This window comes from Paralichthys olivaceus, chromosome 5, assembly GCF_024713975.1.
Source record: "Paralichthys olivaceus isolate ysfri-2021 chromosome 5, ASM2471397v2, whole genome shotgun sequence".
Taxonomy (NCBI): Eukaryota; Metazoa; Chordata; class Actinopteri; order Pleuronectiformes; family Paralichthyidae; genus Paralichthys; species Paralichthys olivaceus.
Window position 1 is genome coordinate 4699184 of NC_091097.1, and position 25048 is coordinate 4724231.

Here is a 25048-nt window from a genome sequence, read left to right on the forward strand (position 1 = left end):
AGTCCAGCTACAATGCAGGAATGATTCCATGCTGGTGTTCGAAAATGGGTTTGTGAAGGACCATCAATTTTTAGATAATCAAAAGCTTTCAGGAGGGTAGCAGGAGATTGTCCGGGTCAGACACGTTCACAACAACGGGAACATTTCCTCCACATTCAGGTGGCACCTTGGGCGAAGGTGCAGGAGATGAGAGGTGCAGACCCTGCAACTTGTTTGAGAATGTCTTCATCAGCCCTTATCACCAAAACTCAAGTTGAAATATTAGTACATGTATGGCTCCTCTTTTTCATCCTTGGGATATTTCTATTCTTCCACCTTTCCCGTCCTTCTCGCGTTAAAAACATCATCAACACGCCACTGAATCACTGGCAATGTTGCTGTGTTCTCACATGGGCTCACTGGAACCAATTCAGGAAAGTGTTCAGACTTCAGTGCAGGTCTGAAAGCAGATATATAGTCAGTCCATAAAAGTTAATTACCGACTGTTTTGTTAAGATTGCTTGTTTGAGTTTCTTTCATTTAAAAAAATGCAGATTCCACTTTCTCGTGTCGCTGTTTTTCCTCCGTACAATAAACCCCTGTAACCTAAACATCTTTGGGTTTTGCTCGGTAAAAGAGACCAAATAAGGGATTTGAAGACATCACCTTAGTTGATTTGGTGTCAGGAGTTATAACATCAAAATAAATCATTATTATGTGCAGCCCGACACAGAGCAGATTGAAACTCAGCGAATAAATCAGAGAATTAGAATGTTTGTGAGGAGAATTTCAGTTTGTTTACTTGACTGAAGCGTCATGCAGCTCTGTGGACTTGATAGGAAGCAACCATAATCACTTTATTGGCTCTATAAGCTGCTCACACCTCCTTCAATTCACACCTCAGTCAGCCTCTCGTGTTGGTTCAACATGCGACTGTGTTGTTGCTGTGAACTCAAACAGACGTGGAGACAGACAGGATTTCACACCGATTCTGGGAGGCAGAATAGTTGGTTTTTTTTATCTCTTTTCCCTCTTTTTTTTTTTTTTCTTTCTATGTCCAGTTATTGAGCAGAAACCCTGCTGGTTTAAAGTTTCCTTTTTAAAAAAAAAAAAAAAAAATGCTTCAGAACACAGCTGTGATATGATGTTTGCACCACAATCATATTGTTAATCCATTTTTATTTCATTTTCACAGCTTCCCTTTTTTAGGTGTCAGTTGCTCAACACACGTTCCCGCCTTCTACTAAAATGGGAAATATCAGAGTAGGTGAAAAACATATCAGAGTGGGTGAAAATACAGCAAAACAATGACTGAAAATTCCCAGCGAGCGAGAGGGCATGTTGACGAAGTTGAACATGCAACAGACACAAAACTAGATTAATACAAAAATCCCAGGCTTTTGACTCTTTAGTTGATTTTTGTCCAGCTAAATTCATATGGCACTGATGTCAATGCCAAAACAAACATTACAGCTGAGTCAGTAGCTTCTTCTTCCCCAATCATGTGACGTCCACAGCACAATTTTTACGTCAAGTCCTCCCTCCTGCATGCTTCAATTCTTCGGTTGTTGTCAACGCGTCCGACCCAAATGTTGTCCTGCTGCATTCTTCAAGGCAAAGTCTGGAAAATGTAATTTTGGAGTTGACACTTTCGTTAGCCTCTTTGACTTGAATGGCTCCTCTTTAACATCTTAAAATATCTATATTATTTTTGTTTTATTTCACTTTTTGTCACGTTACAGACATCATCAACACGCCCACTCACTTCCTGTGAATTTATATGGGTTTGGCAGGAAAACTTCCAGAAAATGTACGGAACAACTCACTCACAAATTTGTGTTCTCACATACGGCCCCAAATTTCAGGTCTGAAAGCAACTTCACCCCTTCAGGCAACCGTTCTGTGATGGCTGTGTGTATTAGGTTTGTACATCATGTTGTTGAAGAAGCTGTTTACAAGAGCAGAGGAGAAGGTTCCTGGCTGGTGGAGGAGGAGACAGAGGGGAGGGTGCAGCATAGGCTGGTGGGAACTGAGAAACAAGCGTAAATCCAGTAGGGTAGCTGGAGCCTGGCTGGCCACAGGGGCTGTTGTTTTAACCGTCAGACGCATGGCAGCAGAGAGGGAGGGGGGTGCGGCGGTGGCTGTAGGTAGGATTTGGAGGGGAAGTGTGGTGGGTGGTGTCCCTCTCGGGTTGCTGCTGTCCCCAAGCAGTCCTGTGGGAGCTGCCCCAGCCAGCCTCTCTGTCGCTGGCTGCCCCCCTCCACCACAACTGCTGCCCGGCATGGGGCCCCCACCATCCCTCCACATGACAGCTCAGAAGACAACCTCACGCTGGCTTTACTCACCCTCCTTTGTGCGTTTTCAACACAGGGATACCAGACAAATTATGCTTAATGACCGGCGGTGGTTGCCAGAGGAATGGCTGCTTTGTTGCCAGTGCCAAGTGTGTAAATGTTAGGTTGCAACCTTATCCACTCGCCCTCAGCCCCACTGAGCAGATGCTCTTTCTGTAGCTGGAACAAACAGCCTGCGCCAGGTTCGGGTCTTTGGGCAACATGAAGCTCCTGAGTGCAGCTAATCAGTGGCGGCTAGATGTTCCCACAGTCTGACTTTGCACCCAAATGATGGTATATTAGATGTTTTATGCCTTTCTCTACTTTACTAAGTACATCTCATGCCTGTTTCATGTTACTGAGCTCAAATTTGTGTTATGATGCAATTCAACTTTTATTTTCAAAAGTGCTGCATGCTATAAATGTATTCCACTGGACTTTGGAGGGAGGAGTCAGGTTTGTAGGTTTGAAAACAGAAATCCAAAAGTCTAAAAAATACAGAGGTTGCACATTGAGTTTACTTTGCCTGCAAATAGAGTGAGATCAGTTAAAGCTAGTCTTAAATTTAAATTTTACACCCGTTATTGTTTTTAATTGTTCCTTGTGGTCACCATCTTCACCCATGGGAAATTTCTAGAAGAGCCCAACCAATTTATTTGTTGGCTAATATCGTATTGCCAAAATATATTTTCTTCAGGCATCTGCCTATTCATCTTGTGTTTCTGTTTTTGTTCTTTTTACCTAAATGTTTTGTTTTGTTTTGTTCTATTGCATTGTGTTTTGTTGTGTTCCAATACACAAGCTGCTATGACACCTTAATTTCCCTCCGGGGATGAATAAAGTACTCTATCTATCTATGTTCTATACATTTGGTTGTATTTGTATTGTTCCTCAGTTATTAGTTTTAGTCATTACTTATAATGAAATATCAAGCCCCTGCCACAAAATATCCACATCGTTCTAATTTCTAAGCAAAAGAAAATAGAAAGTAAAATCAATCTCAGTTAAACCAACTAATCATGTGAAAAACACCTTAACGATAAAGGTTTCCTTAACACAAGGATTGTGTGTTAATCCACCACTGAAAATAGTCCCAAACATATTACATTGAACTTACAGCTGATAAGAAAATTGCAAAAAACGAAAAACAAAACTATATATATATCATTTTGACTTTATGTTAAAATTGTAATGTGCATTTTTTTTAAACACATTGACTCCTTCCTGTTTTTTTGCATTGTATATATTGAGTTTTACTTTTTTGTTTATTGTGTGTTATCTGAACTGCTGACAGGACTAAACTATAATTCATCACTATAGTTTTTATTCTAGATTGTCTTAGTACTTCAGAGCAAGCAAAAAATAAAAATAAAAAATACTGCGCAGACTTTACTCTGCTCCGAGCTCTGATTTATCTCCACTGGAGTTGAATTACAGAGAAACTTTCACAACAGGAAAATGTTAATTGATTTCTAATCAATGTAACTGAGCTGTGTGGGTACGGCAAACACAGCGAGCTTAGGTTTCGACTAATTCCACAAGTCTGAAAAATGAGGAGTGGCAGAGAGAGGAGACTTTTTAAAAAGCTGGAGTCAGTCTGATTGCTCCCCAGGGAGACATTTCCACCCAAGTGTCCCACAAATGACATGTTTGTATGTAACGTAATATGCTTTCTTTAAGAGGTGACGCTTTGGTGCGAGACACATTCTTCCCCAGGGCCCTGCAGTCAAACACTGAAAATGTGTGGCTTGCTCTCCTCCATCTTTCTCTTGTCGAGCATTAAATACTAGTGAGAGATCATACCTGCTCAGGTGCCTGATTAACTTTGATTTATTCGCCCTGCTAATTCACTAAACTCCTGCAAGAGAACTCTCTAAATTATAGATTTATTCACACACGCTGAAGAAAACAAATTCACTATATTCCAAGTGGAATTAAACTTTTTTATATATATTTTTTTAATTTAAGAGGGATTCTTGAGGGCAAATTTACTGGACAATGAAATCACACATCTGTGTTGCACACAAGCAAATTAACAGGCAATTTGTACCAACGAGATCTGTGTTGGTTTAAATTAGGCCGTCACATAAACACAGAAATAAAAACATTTTCCACTGCTCCGGGCTGCGAGACGTTTGTTTTCTGAAGCATTTTTCTCACGCAGCACGAAACATAAAGACGTCCACAGAGCTTCACTGCAGACACAAGCTGCATGTGCAAGTTTGATAAGTTCTAATATTTAGATGACAGCCATGCTAAGTTTTGGCCCCTGATGCTGGAGTGAAACTGACTCTTTGCTCATATGGTTTCCAAGAAGCTGACGTGTAAAACTCTTGACAAAAGTAAAAGGACACATAACAGGCAGAGTTTGAATTTCATGGACCTCAAACAGAGAAACATTTGATAACAGCTAGTCTGTCCTGTTTGTTGTTGTCTGATGTTCATTTATTGACCGTTGACTTGTACTTTATGCTACTTTGGTTATTATGTATGTGCTCTAAGAAAGACCAGGGATCAACACAAGACCACCTAAACCATAGACTATACATAAATATGGATGGAGACTCCGGGTCCGGAAAGTGAAGCCAATGCAGAAGTGCCTGAAATCTGTATTCTCTTGAATGACCAGCAGAGGGCGACTACAACACTTTCAAAAGAAGTCAGTTACTATAGAAGTCTTTGAGAAAATGACTCTGCTTCTCTCTACATGTAGAACATCAGAAAATATTTTCCAAAGAAGTTTATGGTCAATCTCTAGTTTCATGGCTTCTCCAATAGAGCATGATGTTCATTTTGTAAACTACAGTCCAATTTAGAATCAAATGGACGACAAAGCACTGTCTGCATTAGGGAGTGGATACCATATGATTGACATCTACTACCATCCAATGGGTGGAGGTGGGTGTGCAGCATCCTCAAGCTCTCAGTCAGGCTCCACCCCAGAAAAATCGAATTCAGCTGACAACATTTTTTAGTCGGGTTCAAACTTAGACAATACCATGTGACTCATCTATCAGTGGAATTAGTCCCCATCACTTACATGGAGAGGGTTTGCTTTGAAGCAGTGGTTACAGTGATCAACAACTCATTTAAATATTGTTTTGAAAAAGATGAAAACAGTGAATCTGTCCTTTAATGTTAATCAGAATGAATGACATAAAAATATGAATGTGTGCAATTAAAACCACAAATGTATATCAGTAGGTGATGCAAAGCTTTATACTGAACTTTTATTTTGAAAATTTGGGAAGCTGGATCTGAAGATTGTGTTGATAACTCTAAGGTCCTGTGTGTAAGATTTAGGTGAAAGGGAACAATGTAGAATAATCCTCATGATGTTTTCACTAGTTCATTTCATCTAAATTGTATGAATTGTAGTTTTCTTTACCCTCAGAAAAGACCATTTATATTTAAATACTTTATATTTACATCAAGGGGACCCTCTCTACGGAGGCCGCCATGTTTTTAACATTAGTCCAGACTGGACAAACTAAACACCTTTTATGACAATTAAAGGCTACTGCAGTTTCATTTTTATGGTGAGGTGAAGGGTGTTCAGCTGCAACATGCAATTTCAACACTAGATATCACAATCTTGTATTTAAACCATTAATCTGTTATCAATATAACTACAGATAAGGATTCTATTATTCTATTAATATTCGCTTCAGCTCAGTGAGTCACAAATGCACACATGCTCCCAAGAGTCGCCCCGCGTGGCCACCGCCTCCTTGTCTAGTTGCAAATCTTCTGCAGATAAATGTTGTTTCTTTGGGGGGAATCGAGAGTGATAGATGGTCTGCTGGGTTGTGACATGGCAATTTGGTGTGGAATGGTGCACTGTCACCAGGCTCCAGTGATCAAAGCAGTCACAGGGGTCAGCAGGACAGTTCACAGCCTTCACACCCAAACCAGCCCTCCTTCACAATCACGGCATGTTCCTCCATCCCCTGCCGTGTGAACTCAGGAGGCCTGACGTTCGGATGCAGACAAACTACTTCTGCATTTACAAGCTGCTTTTTTGTTTGTGATGGGGTTTTTTTGCACAGGACTTCATTGAGATCACTTGCTCATCAACGTCTCCACCTTTGGAGTTTGTGTGTTTCAGCGTCTTTTCTTGGCAAATATCACCGCTCAGTATTTCTCCACAGGACGCCTGGTATTTACAACTACAATAAAAACTTTAATGAACTGGTTCCTCATCATATTGCTGTTGTGTGTTATTGTAGTGGCAAACAGATGTATCTGTATTTGAAACCATTGATTATTTGCTTGAGTCCGTTAGTTAGAAGCAGAGTCCATGTTGTTAGATCTGTCTGCTCTGACAGATACGAGCCCTCTTTGGGGGGATCAAAGAAATTCTCTGCCAGCATGGGCGCTGTTTGACTGTGAAAACTCAACGTCGTGCCCCAGACTAGAAGGGATTCACTGTGAGATAGAGACACAGAGGGGGATCAGTGGTCAGCCCGGCTGAGGGCAGGGAGCGAGGGAGGGGTTGAAAGCAAACAGCCTACTGCCAGTGTGATATATGTCTAAGCCCACTGGGTGCAGAGCAGAGACACCCAGCTTAAGATCTTTAACTCGTCTCAGCAACCGGGATGGTCGATCCCTGTCGACTCTGTGACCCTAGCTGGTGCTTTATTAAAGAAAAACAGAGGATAAATTTCCATATGAAGGCAAAGACGAGAGCACAGCCTCAGATGAGAAATCTGTTAGTCAAATAATTACATAAGTTACATGTGAACTGCGATTGCATCTTTTTAGACTCATCGTGAGACTCTGAATCAGTATTCCAGAACATTCCTCAGCGTCTTTGAAAGGGTTAAATTGCGTCACTTCCGCTGCAGGCTTTCACAAATCCACTTTATACATCTTTTGAGAAATGTAGACACAAAGAGTGAGGTTTTTATAAACGTCCAATCTGGATGATGTACTGACAATAAAATCCTCGACCGTTTTACACGTTTATATCGCGATATCAGTAAATGACATAACACAGCATACGTTCTGGAATATTATGGATATAACAACTGGAAATGTCTTTTTTGTCTAATCCACATCCAATGTCATCACATTGATGCCAAAATCCCAGAAAATACAATATAAGACAGAGGGATTGATACTTTATTAATCCCCAGGTAAATTTTATATTCTACAATATTGCTGTCAATGATTGGAAGTATTTTTAATCCAAAAAATGCTAAATTGAAAAAAAACATTTTGTGACAAAAAAGAGGCTTAGTAAAGTCAATACATTAAATTAAATGTATAATTTATGGGCTGGTATGACAAATCATTTAGGATATTGTGCAACCGTAGTGAGATGTTTATGGTTTATGGTTAAGAGCTGTGATGAGTGCATTTATCTAAATTGTGGACTATTCCTCAACAAATTTACTCCACAAATAGGTTGATGGAATTTTAAAAGTTCTCTTCAATCAGCGTAAATTGATGCAGAAACCGGAGATTATAAATAGACAAGTTTCATTTCAAGTTTAGCCTGACACGACTTCTGCTCTGCTCCGTCCAAGCTCTAACCGATTCTTCGCAGCATCGTGAAAATCCATCAAATCGTCTACGAAGATTTATTGCTCCAATTCAGCTTCCCAGACACTGAAGTATGAAAATAGTAGATTAAAGACAGAGGCCTGGTACCTGACCCTGAAACTGACTGACTGTTAAAATCTTCTTTTTTTCCTTCTTCCTCTTCTTCAAAATGTCAGTCCGACGCCAACTGGGGTCTACGAGCAAAGACGGGGACGGTGATTTGCCATGCTGTAACAATTAATTAGGAGTCACTCAAATTACCTGAGCGGTTCGGAGACAGTCAACTGAGACGCTCCCATGAAGAAAGACCAACTCAGACCACCCAGATCCCTTAGAGAGCACCCACTGCAAAAGACTTGTAGAATAATAGCAAATATGGTGTCAACATGGCAGCTAAAAGAACAAAAAGCTTTCGGATCATCTCCTTGTCATGGGCTCACAACGGCCTGATGGGATAAAAAGGGTTACCTCTAAGATATTATTTTCCATGCTGAGTTTTCAAAAATAACAGCGGCACTCAAAGCTCTGGCGTTTATAGAGTTTGCAGGAGAATCACAACTTGACAAGCAGCGGCTCAACATCCCGTGCCCCTACGACGTGGTCCGATTTATTTAATATTGTAACCCATTTCACAGAAATCTCTGCAGCAACAAACAGCCTGAGCTGGTGAGGACAGACGAGAAAATGTTGACAGTGAAAGCTGAGGAGTCTGTGGTCACGTTGTTTTTATCGTCTTTCTGATTCTGCTTGGCAGGGAGCCTGCATCTGTACCTTCTAGCCTACTGTGCTTTTCTTCATCCAGCAAGGTTTACACTTAACCATTGTGGCTTTTGGGGTTTGGTATCATTTACACAAGTATCTGGTTGTCACAGAGCTTAACAGAATAACATCTACTGGATTTGTGATAAGAGAATACGTTTCAGTCTTTTGAATGTCAGTCTGTGTGGGTCAGGCCTTAAACATGCTCAGCACTTTACATTTCCTACATTTCCCAGAGAGAATAGGGACACAAAGAAAAGTTCTAGCTTACTGAGGTAAAATCACATGGAGAAATACAAACTGTTGGTCTACTGCCTTCTGCTCAGATAAGAAGAAAATCACCTCAGCCTCTTAAACTAGATCAGAATCAGAGGTGGAATTAGAAACTGATAGAAAAACGATTGAATATGTCCATTTTATCAGACTTAGTTTAGTTGTTTTTACTCGTTGGTTGAGTTATTTCTTTGTTTCACTCAATATAATTGAACGTGATGCTAGTAACTTTTTATGGACACGTTAACATGTTTATAGGCTCCTTGCACATTATTGCATTAAAGATGATTAGCTTAATAGTAAGTCAGTGCTTATGTACTATTACTTCAAGGAGACATATTCTTCTCATATTCAGGTTGATCAATTACATTTTTGCTATTACTGGAAAAGTAATAATGCTCAAATTTTTAAAAAACTCATCATATACTGTCCATTGCTGCAGCTCCTCTCTCCAGCCTCTGTCTGAAACACTTGGTTTTAGCTCCTGTCTCTTTAAGGCCCTCCTCCTGAGCCCTGTCTCCTCTGATTGGCCAGCTGGCCCGGTGTGTAGGAAATGTTGATGTCCTCCCTTCTCACTTTGCCTGACTTTGTTTGAGGCAGTTTTTATAAGGCAGTTTTTTCATCAATATCCATTGATTATTTGCTGGGATAAAAAAAGATCCTGGTCGGATCTGTGCCAAAATAGTGTTTCTTTTGGCTTTCAAGAAAATGGTTTAGTCCTCGTTTTGCGCCCTTCTACAGACAGACAGACAGCGATGACTTCCTGGCAATAATAAGGACAAAGAAAATGCTGAACTCAAACGTAACTTCATTCTCTCATCTGACGGTTGAGACACAAAGAAATGACAGAATTCCTTTGGCTGATTTTTGACGGTAATTTAATCGAGCTCGAAGACATATTGAAAAGTGATCATTTCTCTGCAATGGTGTCACTGTAGTGGAGAGGCTGAGTTATGGGAGCAGATGAAGCCCTGCACAGCTGATAAGAGAATGATGTGCTGCCTCTTGAGATCTGCATATCTAGAGGCTTTAGGAGCAGAAGAGACACACCGGGGTCAGACTATACAAAGCCCCTGTCCGCCCGGGCCTCACTGCAGACTACAAAGACCAAAGCTACTCCGTCTCAATCCACTCTGAATCCACACCAACTCTCAGGTAAACCACTGAAAGACCTCACTTGATACATAATAATCTGGTCTATGTTAGATTACAATATAGTACAACAGGTCAGTATCGCTATGAGACAGAAAATAGAAGTAGAATAAGAAAAGGAATTAAAGATAAACATGTTTTAATTTTTGTCAGCCCAATGATCTTTATGAGTCTTGGACATCCACAGTCCTGCCTTACTTCCTGACTTGTGGTCTCATTTATGTTTTGAGAGATGTCAGAAACAAAGATCATCAACGGAAATTTTGATCATTGTTTCATTATTTATTCAATTGTTAAGAAAATGTTCTTCGAATTTAACACTCGTCTTTATGTTTTTACTTGTTTGAGATATTTTTTTTGTTAAATGAAAAGGGCTCTTTGTAGACCTTGACTTCAAACATTTTATCAGTACCAATCTCAGGTATCTTGTTGGTACTAGCATTGAAAAAAAGGTCACATGATACTCAGCCTCAGGTAAAGCTATCATATACAAGAAGCCATTTCTTGCTCGTATTTCAAGACAATTAATATCATAATTATTGTGTAGAAAGAGAAGCAGACAGTAAATCAAGAATGAATAGAGAGAAAGAAATATGGATGTGGAGATAAGGGGACTGGTTTTGTTGTATGATACAGCATGCAACAGTGAACATGGAGGGGGCTGATGTTATTGCACATCAGAAAAAAGGGGCCTCAACCAAAGTCTCCATCTAAAGTCGATATAAATTTTCTTTAAACAAGCTCAGATTTTAGATCAACTCATCCAGTACTGCTCGTGAAGGCTGGTATTCCAGGGTCAAGCATTTTCCTCCCGCAATGTTTGTACAGTTCAGCCTGCGAGTGATTGTATATACATCCTTGTTTTGAGCAGTGTGTGTGTGTATGTGTGTGTGTGTGCCAGTAACAGTGCAGAGCTAAAACAAACTACAACATGTGGAATCAGCCGACGTAAGAACTGTGGCACCAGACTCATCCAGACAAGCCTGAATGGCGAGCTCTGTGAGAATCCAGTCTGCCGTTTGAATTCCTTCCAGTATTTGTGAGACGGCTTAATAACTGTGGAATTAAACTAATTACAAACACAAAGTTAGCAGCGGCAGACCTGATACGTGCCAAGCTCAGGGAACCCTGAGAGTCTGGATGTCCGCCTATCTCCTGATTCCAAAAACACGCTTGAAAAAATAAAAAATAACTGGATTAAATTGAAGCCGATTGAATTATTCATGCACACACACACGTCTCATTCTGTTAACTCCATTGTGTTTGCGGATGCAGCAGGTAACAGCAAATTGCAGAGCGGACGTGAAATCGAAAACAAAATGTGCAGATGTGGTTCAGCTCTGTAAGTGACTGTTAAATCCAAACACAAGTGTGTGAGTGCAGCTGATTAAGACCCTTTTTTTTTTTCTTCCTTTCCCCAGGAAAAAGAGACAGAGGCAGAATTTCTGTTGCCATGGCTGCAGCCATTAAACACTTTCGATTCCTCCCGGTATGTGTGGATCCAAGAGCAAAGCCGTAATGAGCAGTGGCATTAATGATACTGCAAGATGTGGTCCCGCCGCAGCGAGCGTTACTGCAGTGAACTGGCTCCGTAATGGAGGCACGTTTTTGAAAAGCGCCGACAACGAGCAGGACTCAATCATATCTAAGTGCATTACTGGAAAGCAGCGAGAGGAAGCGCAGCCATGATCTGCGCTCATTACTGCCGTCGTACGGAGAGATTGGGTCAGGCGAGGTGGAAGGGGGTGTCATCTTCCATTTTTTTTGGATGTTTCTTTTTCCAACGGGTTTTTAAACACAAATGTGAAGCCTTAGAATTTGATATATAAATGATCGTTTTACATCCAGAGTAATTACACAGATATTTCAACAACATCCCCGCAGCAGCACATGAATTATATCTATTACTGGTGATTTGATAGCAGCAGCCGAATGATAATAACAGTAATATTGTCACAGCCACTGTGTGTCCTCCCCCAACTCCCACTTTGTTTGTGAAACACGACGGTATGAGGGTGACTGGCATTTGAATCACTAAATCAGTCTGCAGGCTACAATGAGACATCTCATTTGAGGTGTTTGTGTACTTTGGGGTTTATTGGTCCCTGAATGCCTCCTTATCCATCTCACTGATAGGAAGTTATAGAAGAGCACTTCACAGACGGTTTACCTCTGGCTCTGTGCTCATGGTGTGAAACAACAAACATTTCTCCTAGAAAAACAGTTTCACTGCTCACAGAAAGTGCACGGCTGCTGAAAACCAAATAACAGCAGAGACGCAGAGATTCAGTCACATCTACAGAAATTTCAGGGGAAGGTTATTTAGCACACAGACTTTCTTTCTAGGTTTTATTCTCGGTTAATTTGCTAATTATGGTGTAAAACGCAGCATGTGACACTCACATAAGTGCAACCTGAGGCTGAAGTAGGCATTTAGAGAAAATCCGCGACCAAAAATTGTTGTAGGATTATATGCAAAGCGATAAGAGCACATAAATATAAAGAGAACTCAAAAGATGTCACTTCCACCATTTGGAAAGGTCCTGTTCTGGTTTTAGTTCATGCCAAATTAGCTGTCAATCAAGATTTGTCATGCACTTTTTATATAATTAATAAATTATAAATAAAATAACTAATTAAAACCAAAAGATCAGACACACTTGAATGTACACCTCACAGAAGAACTACCTAAAATAAACCATCTTTGAGAAAAATTTCAAATTTTAATGTGAACTGTTTCTTATTAGTCTGGTCCACGTCCCATCTGCTTACATGGAGGAGGCAGGTTTTTGCCCTAAACTGCAGCCAGCCATCAAGTTGTTTTCGCTTCACTTTTGTCCATCTGTATGTACAATCTGAAGCATTTGCATTTGAAATTTCTTTTTTTTTTTTAAACTCAGGCTACCACATCTTGTCGTGGTTTAGCGGCAGTGTGCTCACGTCTTCATCAGATGAGTACCAAGCCATATGTGCTCCATTTGAAGGCATCACCAGATGGCACAGATACATCACTACACAGAAAACTGATAAAACTAATAGTGATTAATGAAGTGAAAACAAATTTACTGTGATTATAAAGCTATTTTTAACTCTGGCTTGAGTAGTTGTGTTTAAACAAGACAAAGAAAAACAAAAGTCATCAGAAGAGGACATATCCCTCTGGCACCTACAAATCTGGAATCATTTGGTGCCGTCACAGTTACCTGGATCCCTGATCATTCTTCCATGAAACCCAAAACATCAAAAAGGCTCCAATTTACAACCTGATTAACATAATTGTGAAGGAAAAAAATCCAAGCGGTTTTCATGTTGTGCTGCAGAAAATAATTAGACAGACTAGCTGATCACTTCATCCCCCTGCGTGAAGTGCCGAGGGGTTAAAAACAGTTACTATGGCAGAGTGCCAGGCAGAGTAAAGAGCTGATTGCACCATGTGATTATCTCATTTGTCCTCGAACAATAACATACATTTATCTGAATATTTTGAAAGATGCCATAAATCACTTTAAATGTTCTGTATGTCGGGGCATTAAATGCATCATTTTATGTAAATGAAACTGGAACTGTATCAAACACTTAAACCTGCCAACAGAATCCCTGAATAAAATACAAAACAGATCTAATTCTGCACCAGCAGAGGTCAAAAGGCTTGTTTCATTTTTCAAACACAGAACGTTCACCTTCTTTTTCTTTTTCTGCAGGTCTAGTGTTTCCCTGCTGTTTCTTGACTGGTATTAATATGATTTACTCTAATCCAAATAATCAGTGAAGGTGAAAGCACCGCTCCAAGAAAAGCACTCCGATGGTGCCAGCGCAAATCATGCCATTTATCATTCCTCGGTAAACATGTCTCTGCATTACAAGCATTTTTAACCAACACCCTGATTTTCTAGATGCTTTACACCTCCTTCCATTTTAATAGGATTTTTGGCACATCAGCACATACTTGAGTTTTATGGTGCAGGGTAATGATATAATTTGAAGTGTGGGATCCTGAAAGTTTCGGTAAAGTCAGGGTGATAAATCTGCAAAGTAGCCAATTAGCAATCCCGCTTCATTAGACACTCAGAGTAGAGACGGAGGATGGGGAAAATACTGGGATATTTTCAAGATGAGTGTGAGGTGTTAAAAGACATGGTGGGACATGATGCGCTGCTCAAAGTTCTGCTTCTGAGGAGGAAAGTGAGCGTGCCGCGTTTTGGCTTCATCGCAAAACTGTCCTCCGAGGACAAAGAGCGGAAAACTGACAAAGTTGAGAGAGAAAACAGATTCTTCTCCTCCGTATCCAGAAAGAAACGCTTCACCTACTTTATGTTCAGTCGCTCATGCTGCTTTGTTTCAAGCTGCTTGGCTGACTGCGGGTCTGGCCTGCTGATTGCAGTGATAGACATGGAGGAATCTGGCGCTGTCTGCCAGAAACCACAGAAGAGAAAGGAGAGGACCCTCAAGTAAGTCTGCCGTCTGCCTGCGCCGGTAGGGTGAGGTAAACACAAGTCGTCCCTCCCTGGTATGCGCGGCTTATGTTGGCCTAGAGAGGAGCTGCGACTCAGAGGAGGTGCCAGTCTGTTGTCTGCTCGGCAGAAAACACAATTATTTTTAATGAATACAAAAAAAAACGAGGAAAACAAATAGCTGGCATTACCCGTGCAGTCTGCAGCATAACAGCATTACTGTTATGCAATCAAATCCATACTCGCACAGACAAGCAGCAGTTTAGCATTTTAAATGTAGACGTGCGTTCACTGTAAATCTACTATAAAGAGAAGGAGGCTGCTTGATTGCAGCGTATAGAAAAACGGTTGCACTGCTTGCTTCACTCATGATTTATAGTTTAAAAGCCTCTGATGGAAACTAAGTACTGTGAGGAACCAGCCTCACAGGATAGAACGTCCACACTACAACACACTGACAGGCTTTCTAACGTATTTCACACATATTTATGAATTATCTCTAGAGTTAAAAAATCTGAAACTTCTGATTTCTAGCATATGGAAAACAACAATAAAATCTTGCTTGAGGGCCACACTGTAAAGACAAAGAAAACCGCAATCAATCTTATCCCCGTAGAAAATATAGATATCGACTCCAGGTCTGTAAAGTAAAGCCAAAGTGGAAGTGCCTGAAACCTGTATTCTATAGAATGACCAGCAGAGGGTGTCTTAAAAGAAGACAGTTAAGACAGAAGTCTATGACTTACTTGAATTATAACGTCAGTAGACATTTTCCTAAGAAGTTTATGGTCTCAATCTCTAGTTTCAAGTCTTCCTCAGTATAACAGGGTGTTCATTTTGTTCATTATGGTTCTGTTTAGTGTTGATAAAGCACCGTATGCATTGAGGTGAGAATACAGTCATAGCTAGTACTGGCCAATGGGTGGATAGTCTACAATTAGCATTAGGCTAATGTCTGTATGAGTGATGGAGATGACAGTGTGTTCATGAAGAGGTCCTTCATTCATAAAGTATGTTTTGCTGTGAATGAGGACGGAAAAATAGACAAACTCAAATATCAAATCTGAGGGGGTTCAAGTTTTTTGTATCGCCTAAAACCTTTATTAAGATGTTAAAAACCTGCAGGCGGCCATGTGTAGTTGTATTTTAGTGCAAGTAAAGGCTTTACTTAAATGCAGACATAGATCATAACTAAACTGCACAGTCTGAAGACAACTCCATCTTTTATAGGAAACCAGTCATCTGAATAAGCATTTAGGCTTTGTGCAGTTTGATGAATTATCATTTACTGAGGTTGAATTACCTTTAAACATCCGCTCTCTGATTTACTCCACTGAAGACTGGCAGGAGAAATACAGCGGTTCCCCCGTCACTGAGGCTGACTGCAGAGAAATCTGTATTATGTAACAGATAGCAGAACATTATCAGCTGGTATCTATCCAAGTTTCTCTAAAATGACTTACAAAATGTGTATTTAATGCATATATAAATACTTATATACTTAGTTTTTTAGAGACAGCAGTGGTGCTGGAGAGGTTCTGTGGCACAAATGAAGACACTGATATTCAAAGACGGTTGATAATGTTAAAGGTTATGATCATTTTAATTTGTGTTATTACTTGAAAAGGTTTAAAGGTTTAGTGTGTAGAATTTTGTGATATCTGGTGTTGAAGTTGCATGTTGCAGCTGAACACCCCTCAGCTCACCCTCTCCTTCCAAACATGAAAAAGAACCCGTGGTAGCCTTTAATTGTCATAAAAACTCAAAAGGTGTTTAGATGGTCCTGTCCGGACTAATGTAAAAAACATGGCGGAACTCTGTAGAGATGTAAATATAAAGTGTTTGAATATAAAGGGTCTTTTCTGGGGTAAAGAAAACTACAATTCATACAATTTAGATGAAACGAACTAGACACACTTGACCTTTAAGCCTAGTTCACACTCCATGATACAGATATGCCAGTTGCCGACAAAAGCCGCTGTTAATCGCTTTGTGTGAACTCATCAACGAGCAAGACGCGCTGAAGGTGCGTGATGTGGAGAGGTGCCTCCCTGGGCTGGAGTCGAGTTCAGACAGAGAAAACAGAATGCCTGTCAGGTTCTGGTTGGGCTCAGTCAATTTTCTCTCCAGTTCAGGTCAGGTTGAGACAAACAAATGCAGCCCCAGCCACTCCCTATTCTTTGCAACTATGACGTCCATAGTCCATTGCTGCAGGCTGGACCACTCGGTAGTGATTGGTCAACCACTTCCAGCAAAGTGTAGGAAATGTCGGCCTCTGCTCTCGCTTTACCTGCGTTACACTCAGCCCAGGTGAAACATACACAAAAGTGATCAAACTGTTTTATAGCACTGTTTCAACTATGTTTGTAGAAGAAATCTCAGATGTAGATAAGATGGGTTTAAATACATGTTTAATACTTTAAACACACTTGATGTCACAATTTCTGCTTTTTCCATCTGGAAAAGCAGCTTCCAACATCCTCAACCGATGTGAACGCCAAGCAGCAGCTGCCACAATTAGTAAAGAGCTTCAGAATCAATTGTGTCACTGCCTTTTTACTATGGCAGGATTTATATACAACTCTGACACACCCACCACACGAGAGAAAACAGACCTCGAAGCCTGACACACAACGTCACAAGGAAACATGGCGTTCAACCCGGAAACAAGGCGTATTATGCAAATGCTGGGCATCGATGTGACGTGACATCACAATGATACAGACGTGTGGTCCAGATTACTGATGAGCTGTCAGGAGCTTCAGTGAGAGAGCAAAACTACTGTAAGATGTTTTTTATTCAAATTAATCCATAACTACAGATGAAGGTATCAAAGTTCAGGAGACTTCTTCATTTCAGACAGAGCTCCTGTTTGTCAACAGGTGTTTGTATCAGTGCAGAAGCTCAAACTGTACTGGCAATGATCTTCACATGAATTACTAAAATTCTGAATTCAATACTCAGCTACTGCTGATGACCGATTTTCTTTTGGACAAAGAGCCAGAAGATTTTTCGCTCGGATGAGTTTCTGGTGAATTATGGAAAAGTGCTGTCAGATGCTGCACTGGCTTCTTTTGCTGATCCCTCCAGCGACTACGCAGCTAAATCAGAATATTGAAAAACACACATGTGGCCGTTTTCAATAGCATGGCTGCTGTCAGGGTTTGTATGTTGCATGTTGATGCGAGAGTGGATATTTCCCCATTGTCAGAATTTCAGATTCTGTGTTCAACAAACCTTGCAGCTCTTCCAAAACCCACAGTCCAACAACAACACTCACTTTACGTAAGTGTAACACTATGATGAAAGGTTATTCATTCTGTATTATAAATTCAAAATGTATGTAGACTTGGATGTATTCACACCATGACTGTTTTCAGACATGAACACCGGTGACGTACGCAAAAGTGGGTTCGGATATTTTCTGGAGTTCATCTTTCACATATGAGGAACGCAGCAGGAGATTGTCCAGGTCAGACGCATTCACAACAACAGGAAAATGTCCAGGTGCAGACTGGGTAGAGCATACAGGAGACAGGACACATTTTTTAAATAACAGCAAACCGACGATGGTGGGAGGAGAAGCTACTGACTCAGCCGTAATATTTATTTTAGTATTGACAACAAAAATTGTTTCAGTTACGTGTCTGTCACATGTTTGAAACGTCATCAACACGCACTTGCTCGTTGTGAAATTTTCCTGCTGTCACGTGGCCTCACGCGGTCACTTTTCGCACATTTTCCAAGTGTGCTGGCAGGAAACATTTTTTGGAAAATGTCCGAAGCAACTGATTCAGGCATTTGCCTTCTCATATAAGGACTTCAGTACAGGTCTAAAAGCAGCTTATGACACTTCAGGGCAGCTGTGGCTCAGGAGGTAGAGCAGGTCATCCACTAACCAGAAAGTCTGACAGGGCCAAAGTGTCCTTGGACAAGTTACTGTACCCCGAACCCTGATAGCAGTGCCGACAGTGTGTGAGTGATGTGTGGCAGAGAAAGTGCTGCACAGTATGAATGTGAGTGTGTGTGTGTGTGTGTGTGTGTGTGTGTGTGTGTGTGTGTGTGTGTGTGTGTGTGTGTGTGTGTGTAAATGGCAAAACTGTACTGTTGAGTACTTTGAGTGGGGTTAGGGTTAGAAAAGCTCTATAAAAATACAGATACATTTACCATTTACTTCTGGATAAGATGCAAGAATTTCAGCATTGAAGTTTCCATAAGAACATTTTATTTAATTCTGTGGCAGAGAAAAAAATAATAAAAAAATTGATGCATTGAAATTAGTTTTTTAGTTTTTCTCCTATAAATGAGCTCACGTTGAGCTTCCATGTTTATCTGCGTGCATAAAAGAGCAGGAGGCCTTCCAACGAAATATTGCTGCTTTGCACAGCGGTAAGTAGAAAAAGGAAGAAAACACATAAAAGCCTATTCAGGGTAAAGGATTCCCTTGAGTGCACTAATATCTCTAATAGTAATCTATTAAAAATCACACACACACAAAAAAAACGACTTTGAAAAATAGGCTTCCAAGTGGAGCCATTATTTTGTTACCTCTGGCAGACAGAGAGGCACCTGGGAAATCTGAGCTGACGTTAAGGGGGAGCAGCAGTCCAGCAGAAAAACTATATCACTTTCTTAAGCTAATTAGCCCTGTACATTACCAATCAAAAGAACCTCGCTCTGAAACACAATGGCCGGCCAAGAAATATATTTGTCTTCCATTTGTGAAAGACTGGCAGTGGAAAGAGTCCACGAGCGAATATTATTCACCCGAGACATTCCAGGGGATAAAATGTTGAATTAAAGTGGGATCTCAGCGTCCCTGATTTTTGTCACTCCTACCAATGTTATTCCCAAACAAACGGATGGACGACCTCTGTGGAAACTGGATCTCCTCGCCCTTTCACATCCAATCAGTCAGACAGTTAACATTCAAATAAAACTCACAGTTCCAGTGCAAGTTTTGGAAACTGGTGTCAGGTTAATAACCAACTCATTGTTGTGCACCTGGACACCGAGATCAGGCCTGTTTACAAATGTTTAGTCTGAAATGTTTATCTGAAATCAACAATTTGTTTTGTTGGTTCTTTTCTTTTTTTATTTTATGGCAGCAAAACTTTCCAAAATGGTTTACTGACCCCTACCCACCATCTTGGGACTTCTAGAGGTCTATTGTGAGCTTATTGGCCAAAAATCCCATAATTAATTTGAAATGTTTATTTTACACTTATAACACTCTTCAGTAAAAGCATGTTAATTGGCCATCTATAAATATAGAAATAAACCTTTTTGCCTCTGTTTGTGGTGTAAAGAGCTGCTCTGATTATTCATTTTAACAACACAACTCAGATTCGTCTCATTCGGGTCATAAAAAAAACACCAGAAATATTGGCAATATAGGGACGTCCACTTGAACAGACCGTTTTAAAATCAGTCTGAAAATGAATAGGGAGCAGAATCAGCAGAGAAAGAAGGCTGCTCTCTCTCCCCTCGTCTCTCCACCATTTTTCTTCCTGTCAGTGCCACAAGCGCAATGCATGATGGAATATATTTCTCAGTTAGTGAAAATCGGTTGCACTTCAATTTTCATTTTGCACTGTGGGATACAATGAGTCCACTATAGGGTATAAAAATGTCATTTAATATTCGGACAGCACTACAAAACGTCAAATTCACATCATACTGGACTGTAAGCTGATTAATGGGTGATTTCGGACACAGCCTCTGGGTTTCTCCAATTTAACTTTTCTCTAGATGATTCTTTTTGGGCTAAAAAATTTAAAATATTCACTGAACTAGAACACAGAAATGTCATTGCCATTGTTTGGATCGACGGGTCTCCGATTTTTTATAATGATTATCACATTATCCATCCAATATTTCAGCCCTGCATTAAACACAGAGTTAATGACAGAAAAAAATGCACGCTCTCATTAATGCACATGGGAAGGACCTCAGTCAATGTATGCATTTCACCACCAGAGGGAGTAAAAACATCAAAGATCACTGAGCCATCAGGTAGTGACCATCAACAACAGACTTCACCGTCATTATTATACAAAACCAAAAATATACCAAAGTCTTCATCACTGAGCAGAAAATACTGAGTAACGCAGAACCTGATGAAGACTGCACTTTAAAAAGCCACAGTTCCCTTTGTGTACTGTATTTATCTGTTTGTGGAAGTTACTGTTAAATGATTTGAATCTGGAAAGGCCCTGTTTTGTTTAAGCTATTAATGAGCGCTCTTAGACGATTCTACGTCTCCGTCTGTAAATCTTAAATAAAAGTTTCTTTAGAGCTTAGTCTTGCTTGAAACACCATAACTGAATGTGACTGAGGCAGTGGGAACAGAGTTGGTGCAAAGATACAGTCATGTGATCATGGTTGACGGACAGCGAGGGGGGGAGCGGGTCAGTGCAGACCACTGCAACCATCACTACTATGCCACCAGTAAGGTGACCTCATAGGAAACCACAACCATCTTGTTCCGCCAGGAAACATCTGGGCCTGCACTTCAGTCTTTCGACTCATCAGAGCACAGGAAAAAAAAAAAAAGAAGCAAGGCAGGGCGGGATGGTGTCAAAGCACAGAGAGAGAGAGTGTGTGTGTGTGTGTGTGTGTGTGTGTGTGTGTGTGTGTGTGTGTGTGTGTGTGTGTGTGTGTGTGTGTGTGTGTGTGTGTGTGTGTGTGTGGGGGGAAGGTCCCTGGCCTGGTTTCACTATTACGTCTGCAGTAGCCCAGTAATCAGGAGGATTATAGGAGCGACAAGGAAATGACCTCTTAATTCATTGTTTCCACTTAGAACTCCTCCTCAGCAACAAGTAGAATTATGATGTATACCAGGTCTTTGATTCAACGTGTGTAATAGATATCATCCGAAAATTAAAAACATTAAATACCAGAATAACGGTGTATTCCTCCGCCACAGCGGACCCACATTTTAATTTACTAGATCCAGATTTTTATTATCATAGATATTGGTCCCCTCAACGTGCCAGATGTTTTCAATCAAGATCTTTGAATTATTCTCTGAGAAATCAATGAAAGTTTCTATGTTATAGAGTGAAAAAAATAAAATCCTGGATCCGCCCCCTGATCCAGACCTGCGTTTAAGTTCATTAAGTTCTTCTCTGACCTGTAACACATCTTTCCACTAAGTTTCATGTAATGTGTCCAGTAGTTATTGTGTTGTCCTGCAAACTAAATACGAAAACACCCTCCTTGAAAGAGGTAATCATCTACACAAATTTGAGTATTGATCAATCATTGCACTATATGCAGCAAATGAATGCCTTTAGATCTGGGAGGAGGCCTTCAACTATCAAGTGTGTGGCTGTTATGTTAATGTGATCAGACAGCTTGAGTGCCAACGTGTAGGAGCAGCAACATAAACACAGTCGGCACCAGAGCCAAAATGAAGTGACTTAAGAAGTACCAAACCCCGAATAGATTTCTGTCTGTTCAAACCCTGAATGTTTCAAACTGAACACACCAACCTTCTCAACATGCGGCTGTCTGCTCCAATACTCTGCTCACGCGGACAGGAACAGGACATCGCGGCGTGACCCTTTGGACGAGGAGAGGCGTCACATCTTTGCTGACTTTTCCCATTTCATTGAAACGTCGCAGGACGATGTCTGCGTGAGAATGAAACACAAGGGAGAAGACTGAGCTGCGTCTCTTAAGGAATGAATGGAGTAAAATTCTTTACAATTGGTTCGGCAACATCTGGCTTAAGAGTCCCACTTTCATATAGTAAAGTTGTAGTTGCCCAAAACCTCTTGTAAAAATGTTTTATATAAACAGACATTAGAGGAAAAGTCCGTCACAGGCACAGAAATAAACATCAGACATCCAAAACTGACCACATGTAGAATCAACTTTTCAATTAGCAACAAACACTTTTTGATTGTTCTTTATTTTTATGTTAAATATCTTTTATTGTTTGTTTTTTTTACATAGCGTATGCATGTACTTTACTTTTTCTGATTAATATTTATTTGTCTACATGGCTGTCTATTTAAATGTACTGACACTTTAACCAGGTATTTTCTGTGTTGACCAACTTCTGCAATCTTTGTAAAAAAATACACATTTGTAAATAAAGTTAGGGTTGCGGGTTGAAAACAAGCAGCAAGGACAAAAAAAGATCTGTCATTTCAAAATGTCCGCTCAGCTCTCCATACCAATATCATAAGAAATAAAATAATATAATATATTATACAAATACAATTTAAATGCATTCTTGTCGACATAAATGTAAAATAATGTATCCTGACATTTAGTTTTTTTATTGTAAAGATAAAATAGGAAATAATCCATGTCCAACCTTTGTTTGGATTTTAAGTGTCTTATCTTAAGATCTTTTTGTACCTGTGTATCAGATCTTATTGTCTTTTAGGTCTGATAATTTTGTCACGTTTTGTGACTTGTTTGTTTTAACTGCTGCCTCATCAAGCACTTTGTAAACTGGATTTGTAAAAGAGCTCCAAAGAATCAAATATTATGATAATTATTACACAAGTGGCACTAACTGGGGCTCAGCTGCCAGCTCAGAAAAGATGATGGAGCAGCAAGATGTGGTAGGTCAATCATAAACTGAAGCTAAAGCAGTGGCTGATTCTGTTTGGATCGTTTGGTTTGTTAGCTTTGACAAACTTTGTGTTTAGTAACTTGAAATCTTGTTAAAACATGAGTCAAGCATCACATGTTGCAGTCAGGGAGCTAACATGCTAAACACCTACAGATTTTGGAAGGATGCAGCTTGATAAAAACGTTTACCATCACTAACACACTCACAAGAGTGACACAAGCACAAAGTTTTCTACATACACTGGGTTCTTGGTTCCTCCTGGTTCCTCCTGCAGATTCAGGACACACGCAGCAAACAGAGGCCGACCCCAGGCCCCTCTGCACGGCAGCAGCTGTAGCACCTGTCAGGTGTCACCGGTTCAGACTGGTGGACCAATCAGAGGCCAGAACCCGCCCAATACCCAGCACCACATGCGCCGAATTCACCACCGGTAGTTCCTGTTTGCCATGCTCCATCGATTTTACCAAACAAATGTCAGTGAGTTACTTTTATTCTGAGGGAAAGTCAAAAACCTGATGATTCTCAGGGGAATTCTGCAGCATCTTTTTTTGTGTGAATTTATTTTTACAACATATTTTTAAACCACAAATTGAATGCACACACAACAAACAAATAGAGAGTAAACAAAAGCAAAGAAAGAGAGAAAGAAATTAAAGCTTTAATGGGAAGCAAGGAAAAGAAAGAAAGAAAGAAAAGACATTGGTGGTATCACAAGAAGGAAATGTTGCACATAATTTATCACTTACAAAGTACTGATGAACAAAGACAGAGTAAAGCAGTCAGACCATCAGTATTCACTTTAATTTTTCACTTAGGCCAAGGATATGATGCCAGAGTCTCTCTGTTTAATATTGAAAATCAAATTTTCTCCAGATGTGAAACATTACGAAATTTGTTCAACCACATCTCAAACATTTGGCTAGCAGTGTGGATAGAGAGCGTATGACCTGAGCTCTCTTCCTGACTTGACCACCCCAAAGAGCGCAGATTAAGGAGCTGGGGGACACTCCGAGCTAAAAGCCTTGCCAACACAAAAAATCTAATAAATGATCCCAAAACGTTTGTAGCCGAGGACACTGAGAATAGATGAACGTTTGGCACAGAGGGGTGGAACATCCCTTCTTGGAAACTGACCCAACAGTATGCAAAAGTAGCCCAGGATTAAACAACCCCAGCCTGACACTACCTGAAGTTGTCTTCACTGTTACAGTCTGGCATGGAAGGAGAATGTTTTTTTATTTTCATATAATTACCTTTGGCCTGTAACCATTATATTGCAGGAGTATATTACCATTAGTGTAAATTGTTGGTGCACAGGGAAGCTATATCTATGAGTGAGTGACATTTAGTGCAGAATTTAAGGGGATTACTGGGAAGTCAGAGCACTGAGTTTAAATCATAGTTACTTCCATTTCCTTTGCATGAACCACATCTCCCACTGCATGGCTATTTAAATCATTTCATTTGATGTTGTGGCTAAGGTTCGAGGTAAAAGACACAACAGAAATAAGGACAATTCTAATTAAAATGTTCAAATTGAGCACTGTTAGACTCTATGACAAGGTATAGGGATGGAAATCGTAGAGTGGTTATCAATCAATATGATTTATGATTCATCAATAACAATAAAAAAAATAAGAATGGCTATTTTAACAGTATGATCATTATGAGTGATGACACGTTTTTTTCCAAATAATTCAGGGTCTGTTCAATAAAATAAATATACAGTTCAACAACACCACAAACTACGTGCACCTAAATTAGCCAATTTGTATCAAAGAGGGCAGGTTAACTAAGACATCAACACCTCTTTAAAAAAGAAAACCTACGTTATATATTATAACCTGCATCAGTTTTGGCCAAGGTGAGACTGTTTAAACCTTATTCTCAATGGAATTGAATTGGAGGGGATTTTCTTTGTGACGTCACATTGTGTGATAGTGAATGTGAAAGTAAGTGCT

At 40.1% G+C, this 25048-nt stretch overlaps 1 long non-coding RNA gene across 1 annotated transcript; it reads right to left on the minus strand.

Annotated features, from left to right (window-relative positions):
- Positions 1–1261: 1261 nt before the first annotated feature.
- On the minus strand, positions 1262–23487 carry LOC109634222 (uncharacterized). The gene is made up of 3 exons (XR_002203043.2): positions 23327–23487; positions 21991–22131; positions 1262–1600 (listed from the first exon to the last, which is right to left on the minus strand). It is a non-coding gene; the product is annotated as an uncharacterized lncRNA (long non-coding RNA).
- Positions 23488–25048: the final 1561 nt, after the last annotated feature.